This window comes from Lacerta agilis, chromosome 6 (assembly GCF_009819535.1).
Source record: "Lacerta agilis isolate rLacAgi1 chromosome 6, rLacAgi1.pri, whole genome shotgun sequence".
Lineage (NCBI taxonomy): Eukaryota > Metazoa > Chordata > Lepidosauria > Squamata > Lacertidae > Lacerta > Lacerta agilis.
The window spans coordinates 91,908,511-91,919,844 of NC_046317.1; positions in this window are offsets into that span (position 1 = coordinate 91,908,511).

An 11,334-nucleotide genomic window follows, 5' to 3' on the forward strand; every position below is an offset into this window, starting at 1 on the left:
TGACCCCGTTCCCCACTTTCCCCTTGGCGCTGAGGCTCTGCGATCCTGTCAGAGCCCCTACACCGCCTTCCTGCTTCCGACACCCCCTCCCCACTGGAGGAATGGGAGCTTCCAGCGGAGGAGGGGGAGGACGAGCTGGTGAAATGCACCGGAGGTTCCCTATACTGCAAACGCTCCCACGATCCCACCAATTGCAGGGAGGGGGGTTTCCTGACACCTGTGATCTCAGCTCCTACCCAGAACTGGCACGTGGCAGTCTTCAACCTCCCTTCCCTGAAAGAACAAGCGTGTTATACTCCTTTCCTCTGGTGCACAAAGAGATCTCCACAATCTTTGATCAACACCAAACAGCTCCTTGGGCAAGACAGTTCTTCACCCATCTTTGTAAATGAAGGGTGGGGATCAGGGCTGACGCGTCCATTTAGGCGAACTAGGCAGCTGCCTAGGGCGCCAAAATGGAGGGGGTGCTGGCCAGCCTGCCCCCCGCCGCAGAGTGGCGGGGAGGGGGGAGCAGCCCGAAAATCGGGCTTCTCCGCAGGGCCGGTGCTAGGGATTGGCGGGGGGGGGCGCCAGAAGGTGATCTCACCTAGGGCACATAAAACCCTAGCACCGGCCCTGGTGGGGATGGAAGGGAATCAAAAGTGTTGCTATTATTCCTCCATCAACCCACAACGTAGCCTGTGTTGCTCTCCCTCTTGCCCCCATCTTTGCATACGTTGTTGGGTGGATTCGCTTGGAAGACATTTGGTGGCAAATCTATAGACTGGGTTGCTGAAATGCCGGTCCTTCATTCTCATCTTCCCAGTTTCTCAGTTCATGCTAAAATCAGGAGAGAGCCACCTCCAGGATGAGGCCCGCGTTGCTGTTGCTGTTGGGACTGTCCCCTGCCTGCATATTCCCAGTCACTGCGCACATCCCTGTGCAGTCAGACTTTGAGCCCCGAAAGGTAAGTGGGATTTTCAGGTGGGACTTTCAAGCCAGATTGGCGTGATGAAAAAGCCCCCCAAGAGCTTGGCCCTCAGACGCTTCATTTAGTGGTCATAGGATGCCCCTGTTTTCATCAGAGAAATGTTGGAGGCGATGGAATAGGATGCCCCTATCTCCATCGGAGGGACGTGGGTGGCGCTGTGGGTTAAACCAGAGCCTAGGGATTGCTAATCAGAAGGTCGGCGGTTTGAATCCCCATGACGGGGTGAGCTCCCGTTGCTTGGTCCCTGCTCCTGCCCACCTAGCAGTTTGAAAGCACGTCAAAGTGCAAGTAGATAAATAGGCACCACTCTGTCGGGAAGGTAAACGGCATTTCCGTGAGCTGCTCTGGTTTGCCAGAAGCGGCTTAGTCATGCTGGCCACATGACCCAGGAGCTGTACGCCGGCTCCCTCGGCCAATAAAGCGAGATGAGTGCTGCAACCCCAGAGTCGTCCACGACTGGACTTAATGGTCAGGGGTCCCTTTACCTTTACCTTTATCTCCATCAGAGAAATGTTGGAAGGGATGATATCAGCAGCAGAGAAGGCAAAACCCAAGAGTGGCAGACACTCCTGGGGATATTGGCAACCCTTTTGGTTACTGCCTTGGTCTTGCCTTTCTTGAGACTCTGGACAGCCTTCTTCCTCTGAGCAGCTTTGCTCTAGAGTAGTAGCGCTGTTGCTTTGGGGTTCCCCTTCTCCTCTCTCCCAGATACAAGAGTATTGCTGCTTTCACCCCTGGTAGGACAATACTCAGGAGGAGTTTGGCTGCTCAATGCAGTTCCCCTTCTGTTTCAGGTTGCAGGTTTATGGCATCCCGTCGCAATGGTTTCCTCTACACCTCAGGTGCCGGAACGCGACAATCTGACGGCGCAGATGGACCACCGTGTGACGGTTTCTGATAGCGGCGACTTGAAACTCACTGCTAATGTGATGCTGTTAGTACCCTCAAACTGATCCAATCGATGCTGGCCTAGGACCCTTTTCCTGAAATCATTTGGTGCTGTTTTGGCCATTGCTCGGTCTTGCCAGATTGCGTAGGCAATGCTGAGCTGGATGGAAGAAGGGTCCAATTCATTATCCAGTTCATTATCTTCCTTTATTATCTTAAGAGGTTATAGAGGGACACAGGTGGGGCTGTGATCTAAGCCGCCGAACCTCTTGGGCTTGCCGATTAGAAGGTCAGTGGTTCGAATCCCTGCGACGGAGAGCTCCCAGTGCTCTGTCTCAGCTCCTGCCAACCTAGTAGTTCAAAAGCACGGCACTGCAAGTAGATAAATAGGTACTGCTCTGGCGGGAAGGTAAATGGCGTTTCCGTGCGCTGCTCTGGTTTCGCCAGAAGCGGCTTAGTCATGCTGGCCACACGATCTAGAAAGCTATCTGTGGGCAAACGCTGGTTCCTTCGGACTGAAAGCAGAGATGAGCACCACATCCCATAGTCAAATTCGACTGGACTTAACCGTCCAGGGGTCCTTATAGAATCATAGAGTTGGAAGGGACCTTGATGGTCATCTAGTCCAGCCCCCTGCAATGCAGGAATCTCAAACATCCAGAACAGATGGCCACCCAACCTCTGCTTTAAAAGTTGGAGAGTTGAGTTTCGGATTGGAGTTGGCTGCAAGGTGACCTGGTCAAGGTGTCCATGGCTCACACCTGTTTGAACCCACAGCTGCACCTGTGGGAGAAACAAGACCCTTCTTTGGTGCTGATGCCAGGAAACCCTCCGTTGTAGGCTCAGCCTGCATCCTAAATACGTCCCCGTCTCCACTGTGCCTGGAAGTCTTTCAACTGAGCTTTCTTTTCCAGGAATGGCACCTGTACCCAAACAACCAAGAATTTAATGCACACCAACCAACCCGGTATATTCCAAGTTCCCAGTAGGTATAAGAGCCATGAGTCACCCTCATATCTGGTTGCGGAGGTGCGGCTTGGGTCCGAGATTGGGGGGTGTCAGTGTCGTGTCATGCATTCCCGTGATGGAGTGCAGTGCCATGCAGTTTTGATGTCTCAACCACCCCCTTTGCTTTAAGCGGAGCTCAGAAGCAGGAAGCCCCATTCATGGACCACGCCAGCTTGGACAATTGCAGGGGTCGGAGGAAAGCTTTCGGCCACATGGCTGCTTCTTAGGGGCAAGCTGGAAACTGCCCGCATCTTCCACTTGGCCTTGAGCAAGCAAGTTTGTGCCCAGGAAGCCCTGCCAACAGTGGACCCTCACCCCTTCCTTCCCTCTCTCCCTCACCTTGGTGGCACTGCCCCCTGGAGGCAGCTCCCTTCAGCTTCCCTTCGAGCCATGGGCTGCGGATGCAAATGGTGTCCTCACTATGCGCCCTGAACCCAAGCCCAGGAGCACACTCGCATTGACAGTCTGCTGCCAGCTGCAGAGCGAATAATAATAATAATAATAATAATAATAATAATAATAATATATTTACACCCCGCCCACTCCGGGCGCCTCCTAACAGAATATTATAAACACGATAAAACATCAAACGTTAAAAACTTCCCTAAACAGGGCTGCCTTCAGATGTCTTCTAAAAATCAGACAGTTGTTTATTTCCTTAATATCTGGCGGGAGGGCGTTGCACAGGGAGGGAGCCACCACCGAGAAGGCCCTCTGCAGGGCGCCACCAGGAAAAAAATAGAGACTGCCTGCACAATGTCCCACTGCGCACTCATGCTGCCTCCCACCCTGGCCCAGCCTGCTGGTAGTGGTGACCAACGGAAGTGCAAACTTTTCCACTGGTCCTGGGCGATCCCTGCACTCGCCCCACACTAGGCCCTCACAGACGCCATCCGAGAGTGGCTTGGTTCTGAGGTGGCCTCAGCTCCCACCCAGCAGTCTGGGGAGCAGGAGGTGCCCCTGGTGGTATGACTGCAGACAAGGCTGGCCACTGATGCTGTGCCATGCTCAGCCTCCTCCACCCCCTCAATATTGGGGGGCACACTGAGCCGCTTGTGAAAAAGTATTCGGGGGCCAATGAAGTGAAGGCCATGCTTAGGAGTTGATGATGCAGGGGAGCTGTGCGTAAGCAAGCTGGTTGCTAGCTCGGCAGAGGCTCTTTTTATTAGCAAGAATATGCACAGGTTTAGGAACAGTCTGACCTTTAGCACTTTTACATCATGAGCTGACACGTACGTTTCCTCTGATATTTGCGAGACCTGCTCCAACACGTCATGGTCCTACCAAGTGGGAAGTGAGCCATGCCTCTCCAAAAGGAGGCAAAGGGCACAGACAGGGCACGGCAGACCGCTAAGGAGCAAGGGGTTAGACAAAGGACATGGCGTTCAGACAGCCACGACTCACCTGTGGGTGGAGGTGTGCCTCTCACCCCATGGTCATGCCTCACGCCTGGTGGTCAAGCTGTGGCTTGGGGCGGAGGCAGAGGCGTAGGAAGGTCAGGTGGTGCCCAGTGCGGAAAATTTATTGTCACCCCCCCATTTATTTCCCCCCCCCCTGCAAAAATGGTTTTACGTTATTTCATATTTTCTTACAAAGGAATAACAACAAGTAATAATAATAAAAACTTTTATTTATATCCCGCCCTCCCCGGCCGAAGTTGGGCTCAGGGTGGCTAACATCAGATACATAACATTGGTAAAACAATCAAACAATAATTAAATTACCTCCTAAAAACATCTCAAAATCAAATTAAAGTCGAATTAGATGGCTTTCCACAGGGTTAGGGTTGGGAACTGTAAGTGCTCCACCGAACTGAAATTTCAGCCTTCACGACATAGGAAAACAGCCAAGTGAACAGCTATTTTGGTGGGGGAGGGTCAAGATATTAACCGATATGGATGAAATTTCATATATAGCTATATAATCCCTAGCATAGTAAGATAAGACCTTTGGAGCAGGCATTTATTTATTTATTTTAAAAAGTTTTTTTTTTTTATGAACCACCCTAGTAGGGCATTAATTGTTCCTTGATAATTTGTCACCCCCTCCATTATGGAACCTGGGGCATCCCACCCCCTACGGCCCCCTTGCTACGCCCCTGGGCGGAGGTGTGCCTCATGCCCGGTGGTCACTCCTTCAGCCCAAGGACACCTCGGCCCCTAGGAGTTGGCGACTACGTCCGGTGGCAATGTTTGCTTTGGGATCACGAGATCCAGATGTTGCGGTCTGGGCAAATGTTCACGCATAGAATTGTAAAGTTGGAAGGTACCCCCACCCCGAATCATCTCGTCCAACATCCCTGCAAGGCAGGAATCTCAATTCAAGCATCCCTGGCCAGTGGTGTCAAGTATCCCGTATCCGCCGGGATTTCCCCCCGTTTTTAATCGCGTTTCCCGCTGCAGTCCCGGATGACTAAAAAACCCGTATATTCCCGGGTTGTGTGAGAATGAAAGTGGATGGGGTGCTTTGGCATTGAATGCGCGTCCGGCATTGACATTGGCGCTGTCGCCAGCCGCCGCCGCCTCAGTGCAGGCAGCACTAAGCGGAGGAGGGCGGGAAGGCGGTGGCTGGTGGTGGTGGTGGTTCCTACCGAGGTGGCCTCAGCTTGGCCTGAGGCGCCCGGCCACAAGGGCTCTCTGTGGGTGCCTGCATGGCATGGGCAGCACCCAGAGGAGCCGAGCAGAGTCTCCTCGCGGGAGAAGGCGGCGGCGGCCATCCGAGCTTGGCGCCCGCAGCTCGCCGGTGCCCTGAGTGCCAAGTCCGAGCTGCGGCACTCCCTCCCTGGGCGAGGTGTGTGGGGAGGGGGGGAGAGGACCGGGCGGCGCGGGGTGGGGGGTGCTGGGGGAGCAGTTCTCCTCAGCTGCCTCTCGCTCGCTTGCTCTCCTCAGGAGCTTCGCCTCAGCCTCCTGTGCTGGGCGGGAGGGGTGGGCCGGGGGAGCGTCGGAGGAGGGAGAGAGAGAGAGGCAGGCGAGGGGACTGTCGCCGGCTCCGCCTCTTCCTCGGCAGCTCTCGGGCAGCCGGAACCGAAGATCCTGCTGCGGCGGCGGGAAGGGAGCCCGGAGTGGAGGGGTGTGGGGCTTGGGACGAGGCAGGATCTTCGGTGTCTTCTCCACTCCGGTCCTGGTGGCCGTGGTCTGCTGCACCCAGAGTGGAGCCTCGGCATCTTTTCCCATCGGCCCCGCCCACTTTTGCTTCTGGCTCCGCCCACCACTGCCATGTGACTATCATAGGTGAGGCTGCTGATCCCTTATTTTGAAATCCGAAAGTTGACAGCTATGTCCCTGGCGGATGGCTATCCAACCTCTGCTTCAAAAACTACCAAGAACCGAGAGTTCGCCCCCTTCCGAGGGAGTCGAAGTGCTCTTACTGTCACAAAGTTCTTCCTGAAGTTGAGTCGCAATCTCCTTTCTTGCAACGTGGAGCCATGGGTTCGAGTCCTACCCATGGGAGGAAGCAAAGTGAGCCATTCTGGGAGAGGGGGTCGGGAGAGGGCCGGCACCTTCGTGGATTTCCGAGAATTCAATGTTAGAATTTACCATTACTTTTAAGAAACGGCGGTCGGTCATGGCAAAGGCGGGGGGGGGGCACTTCTTCGGGCCCAGAGGTTCATCTTTGTGAATTCCCCCCCCCCCAAAGCTATATCAAATGAGATGGAAGTAGATAGAGTGAATATTTAAGGTGGCTAAGAGTGTTGCTTCCTCTGCTCCCTAGACCTTCGAGCAAAGATATGGGGCAATGTTGTCTTACAGCTAACGTCTTATGGTGTTTCCTGTGCAGATAAATCCACAGTTCACGTTATGGCTGCAGATTATGATAGATATATCATTTTCCATGTGACGATGGACAAATATGCGGTGATGTATCTATCTGGTACGTGTTATGATGATGGGATGGGGTAGATCTGGGGTTCAGTAGAAAACTATTTGCTTACTTTGGGCTGATCCACACTCACCGTATTTTTCGCTCCATAAGACACACTTTTTCCCTCCTGAAAAGTAAGGGGAAATACCTGTGCGTCTTATGGAGCGAATGGTGGTGCCTGGAGTTGAATTTCCCAGGAGCCAAAAGAGGATCATGCTTTTTATTTTACAAAGAGAAAAGGGGGTGTTGAAAGGACCCCGCTCAGCAGCTGATCAGCAAGAGATCGGGAGAGAGAAAAGAGTCCCGGCTCCCTTTCGCCCCCTTCCCCTTGCCCAGGCCTCCATTGCTGAATGTGCTGCAGAGGGAGGTTGTTTGTTTCCCCAGCGACATGTGACTGGCTGATTAGATTATCTGTCTGGAAACTGTAGAAACGGCTCACTTTCCTTAAGATTTTTCAGAAATGTGAGTTGAACCCCATAAAAATGGGGCTTTTCCTCTTTGCTTTTCCCCCTTTGCAAAAAAAGCTGCAAAACTTTTAGCTGATCCTCAAAAAAACAGGGCTTTTCCCTTTGCAAAAAAGCTGCAAAACTTTTAGCTGATCCTCAAAAAAACAGGGCTTTTAGAGGAGGAAAACCAGGGGAATTTTTTTTTTCTTGTTTCCTCCTCTAAAAACGAGGTGCGCCCTATGGTCTGGTGCGCCCTATGGAGTGAAAAATACGGTAGCTTTGCTCTGCATTTCTAGGAACAGCTGCTTGTCCAATAATTTTTAATTTTATTTTTGCCCCAGCGCTGGGGACAAGTCCACGCCTTTGTAGCCTTTCGAATCCTTTAGACCCTCCATCAAAGCACTACCTTGGCTTCATGAAGGAATCTGTTCCTGCCTGCCTGATGGGTCATCCGGGGAAGATGGCAGGAAGAAGATACTTCAGATGTTCTATGTATGTTGAACAGAGATTTGGGCCTTTCCAGGTTGAAAGACTTACCCAACCTTTCCTTGTGTTGAAAGGGAGGAGGCTGGACGTTGGAGGCGCCATCGAAGATAAATTCAAGGAGTTCGCCTTGGAGCAAGGATTTCCCGAGGGGAACATCAGATTCTTTGAAAGAGCCGGTAAGGCAAGCGGGTCTCAGTCAGCAGAGCAGTAAACACTTATTCTCAAGGGATGTGGGTTCGAGACCTACGTTGGGCAAAAGATTCCTGCATGGTAGGGGGTTGGACTACATAACCCTTAGGGTCCCTTCCAACTCTAGTTCAATGATTCAAAGTGTGTGTGTGCCAACACGCACATAAACACTTATTTTATCTCCTGTTCTTTGATGGGCTGAATTGCTTTGCAAGTTATTATTTAGTTAAAAAAAAATAAAAAATAAAAAAAATTCCTTCCAGTAGCACCTTAGAGACCAACTAAGTTTGTTCTTGGTATGAGCTTTCGTGTGCATGCACACTTCTTCAGATACACTGAAACAGAAGTCACCAGACCCTTATATATAGTGAGAGAGTGGGGAGGGGTATTACTTAAAACCATGGAGAGACCTGGTCTGAACATAGACATTGGATTCTTATCTCATTATACATGACAAAGCTATCTTTAGCCATCTCACCCCTTGCTTTTTCCTGTAAGACCAATTGCAGTCGTTAACAGTCGTCAACGGGTTTTCCACACCTATCAGCCAATCCCCCATTCCCACCACCCATCTGAGTAATACCCCTCCCCACCCTCTCACTATATATAAGGGTCTGGTGACTTCTGTTTCAGTGTATCTGAAGAAGTGTGCATGCACACGAAACTATGGCAGACCAGCACAGCTTTGTTGTTGTTCAGTCGTTCAGTCGTGTCCGACTCTTCGTGACCCCATGGACCAGAGCATGCCAGGCACGCCTATCCTTCACTGCCTCTTGCAGTTTGGCCAAACTCATGTTAGTAGCTTCGAGAACACTGTCCAACCATCTCATCCTAACTGGAATTATTTAGTTAGTTATTAAATTTGTGTACACCACTCTTCATCTGAAGAACTGAGGGTGTTTCGCAGCATAAAAGTACAAGACAAAAAAAGTAAGATAAAAACACAAAGAATAAAAACAAGAACAAAATGAAAAAATAAGCCCCCCCCCCAAACAACAAGCTCTACAGTATTACTGTTTCTAAATTTATCAGTTTGTTAACTATGTTCACTTTTGAACTAGGATGGCGAGATACTAATACAGTATTCTTAATAAATAAATATGAATCATCCCCATTTTCTTCCCCCTTACCAATTTTCCTGACCCTCTTCTCTCCTTTTCTCCACAGAACAATGCACTCCACAAGAGGATTAATTCAAAATACCCAGAAATGGCCTTTCTTTACAGTGTGTGTGTGTGTGTGTGTGTGTGTGTAAAAATATATAATCATTGATGAATAATCAGAAGCACTTGGTAATAGTTACTCTGTCCGGATGATGGCGACAATGATGATGGATTGATGTCTCCCCCTCCCTGTCTCTGACCTGTAAAAGTCGATGCTGCAACAAGAACAACAAACCTTCGTTCAGGTTCCCCCAAACTGATTTTAAAATAAATCTATAGCTCAGACTTTGCAAGCGGCTCTCTTGCCCAGAAGCATTATTGTGGAGGGGACAGAATGGTCATGAAGGGAAGGGGGTGAGCATATATAAACCAGGCAGAGGGCCTTTTCGGTTGTGGCACCCGCCCTGTGCAATGCCCTCCCATCAGATGTCAAGGAAATAAACAACTATCTGACTTTTAGAAGACACCTGAAGGCAGCCCTGTTTAGGGAAGTTTTTAATGACGGGTGTTTTAATGTATTTTTAATATTTTTTTTGGGAAGCCGCCCAGTTTGGCTGGGGAAACCCAGCCAGATGGGCGGAGTATAATTTTATTATTATTATTATTATTATTATTATTATTATTATTATTATTATTATTATTAAACTGCCTTGTGGATGCTCTGCTCCAGAAAATGCCAGCTTCATCTCCAACCACCCCTTCCATGCCCATAGGCCAGGCTGCCTGGGACTGATGGAGTCAGTGCTCAACAACTTCTGAAGGGCACCTCTCTACCCTCCAACGTTTCCCCCATGAAAAATAGGGTCGTCCTATGAGAACAAGCAAGGGACGCGGGCGGCGCTGTGGGTTAGCCTAGGGCTTGACGATCAGAAGGTCAGCGGTTCGAATCCCCGCGATGGGGTGAGCTCCCGTTGCTCGGTCCCTGCTCCTGCCAACCTAGTAGTTTGAAAGCACGTCAAAGTGCAAGAAGATAAATAGGTACCGCTCCGGCGGGAAGGTAAACAGCGTTTCCGTGCGCTGCTCTGGTTTGCCAGAAGTGGCTTAGTCATGCTGGCCACATGACTCGGAAGCTGTACGCCGGCTCCCTCAACCTATGGAGTGAGATGAGCGCCGCAACCCCAGAGTTGTTCGCGACTGGACCTAACAGTCAGGGGTACCTTTACCTTTACCTATGGAAACAAGCAGGACAGTGCAGGATCCAATCAGAAACCTGGACAACTTCTGTAATTCCTGCCTCCACAGCTGGAGGCAGCAATGCTTCTGAATCTCAGCTGATGGGAACCCCAGGAGGGGGCCAGGCTCTTGTGTTCGAATCCTGCTTGCCAGTTTCCCACAGGCATCTGGTTGGCCACTGTGGGAACAGGATTCTGGACTAGATGGGCCATTGTCTGGAAAAGGCTGGCCTAGTTCATAGAATCATAGAATCAAAGAATCATAGAATCCTAGAGTTGGAAGAGACCACAAGGGCCATCCAGTCCAACCCCCTGCCAAGCAGGAAACACCATCAAAGCATTCCTGACAGATGGCTGTCAAGCCTCCGCTTAAAGACCTCCAAAGAAGGAGACTCACCACACTCCTTGGCAGCAAATTCCACTGCCGAACAGCTCTCACTGTCAGGAAGTTCTTCCTAATGTTTAGGTGGAATCTTCTTTCTTGTAGTTTGAATCCATTGCCCCATGTCCGCTTCTCTGGAGCAGCTGAAAACAACCTTTCTCCCTCCTCTATATGACATCCTTTGATATATTTGAACATGGCTATCATATCACCCCTTAACCTTCTCTTCTCCAGACGAAACATACCCAGCTCCCTAAGCCGTTCCTCATAAGGCATCGTTTCCAGGCCTTTGACCATTTTGGTTGCCCTCCTCTGGACACGTTCCAGCTTGTCTGTATCCTTCTTGAACTGTGGTGCCCAGAACTGGACACAGTATTCCAGGTGAGGTCTGACCAGAGCAGAATAGTTCATATTTCTTTGTGATCTTTGTAGCTGACAAGCAGGCTGGAAGAGAGGGCGGGCAATGTCCTATTTTAGTTGGTCTCTAAGGTGCTACTGGAAAGAATTTTTTATTTTATTTTGTTTTGACTATGGCAGACCAACACGGCTACCCTCCTGTAACTATTTTGGGGGGTATTTCTACCTGTGGTCCCCCCCCCAAAAAAGCTCAATAGGGGGCGATATACTTAAAAAAAAACCCGCAACAACTTTGGCAAAGAAATCTCAAGAACTTCGGGTGCCCCCCAGCATCAGCTTTGTCCGACGGGTTCTGGTTATACTGCTTATTCCTCATTTGCTTGCTCTACAGTGGAGATCACCGAGCCGTGTG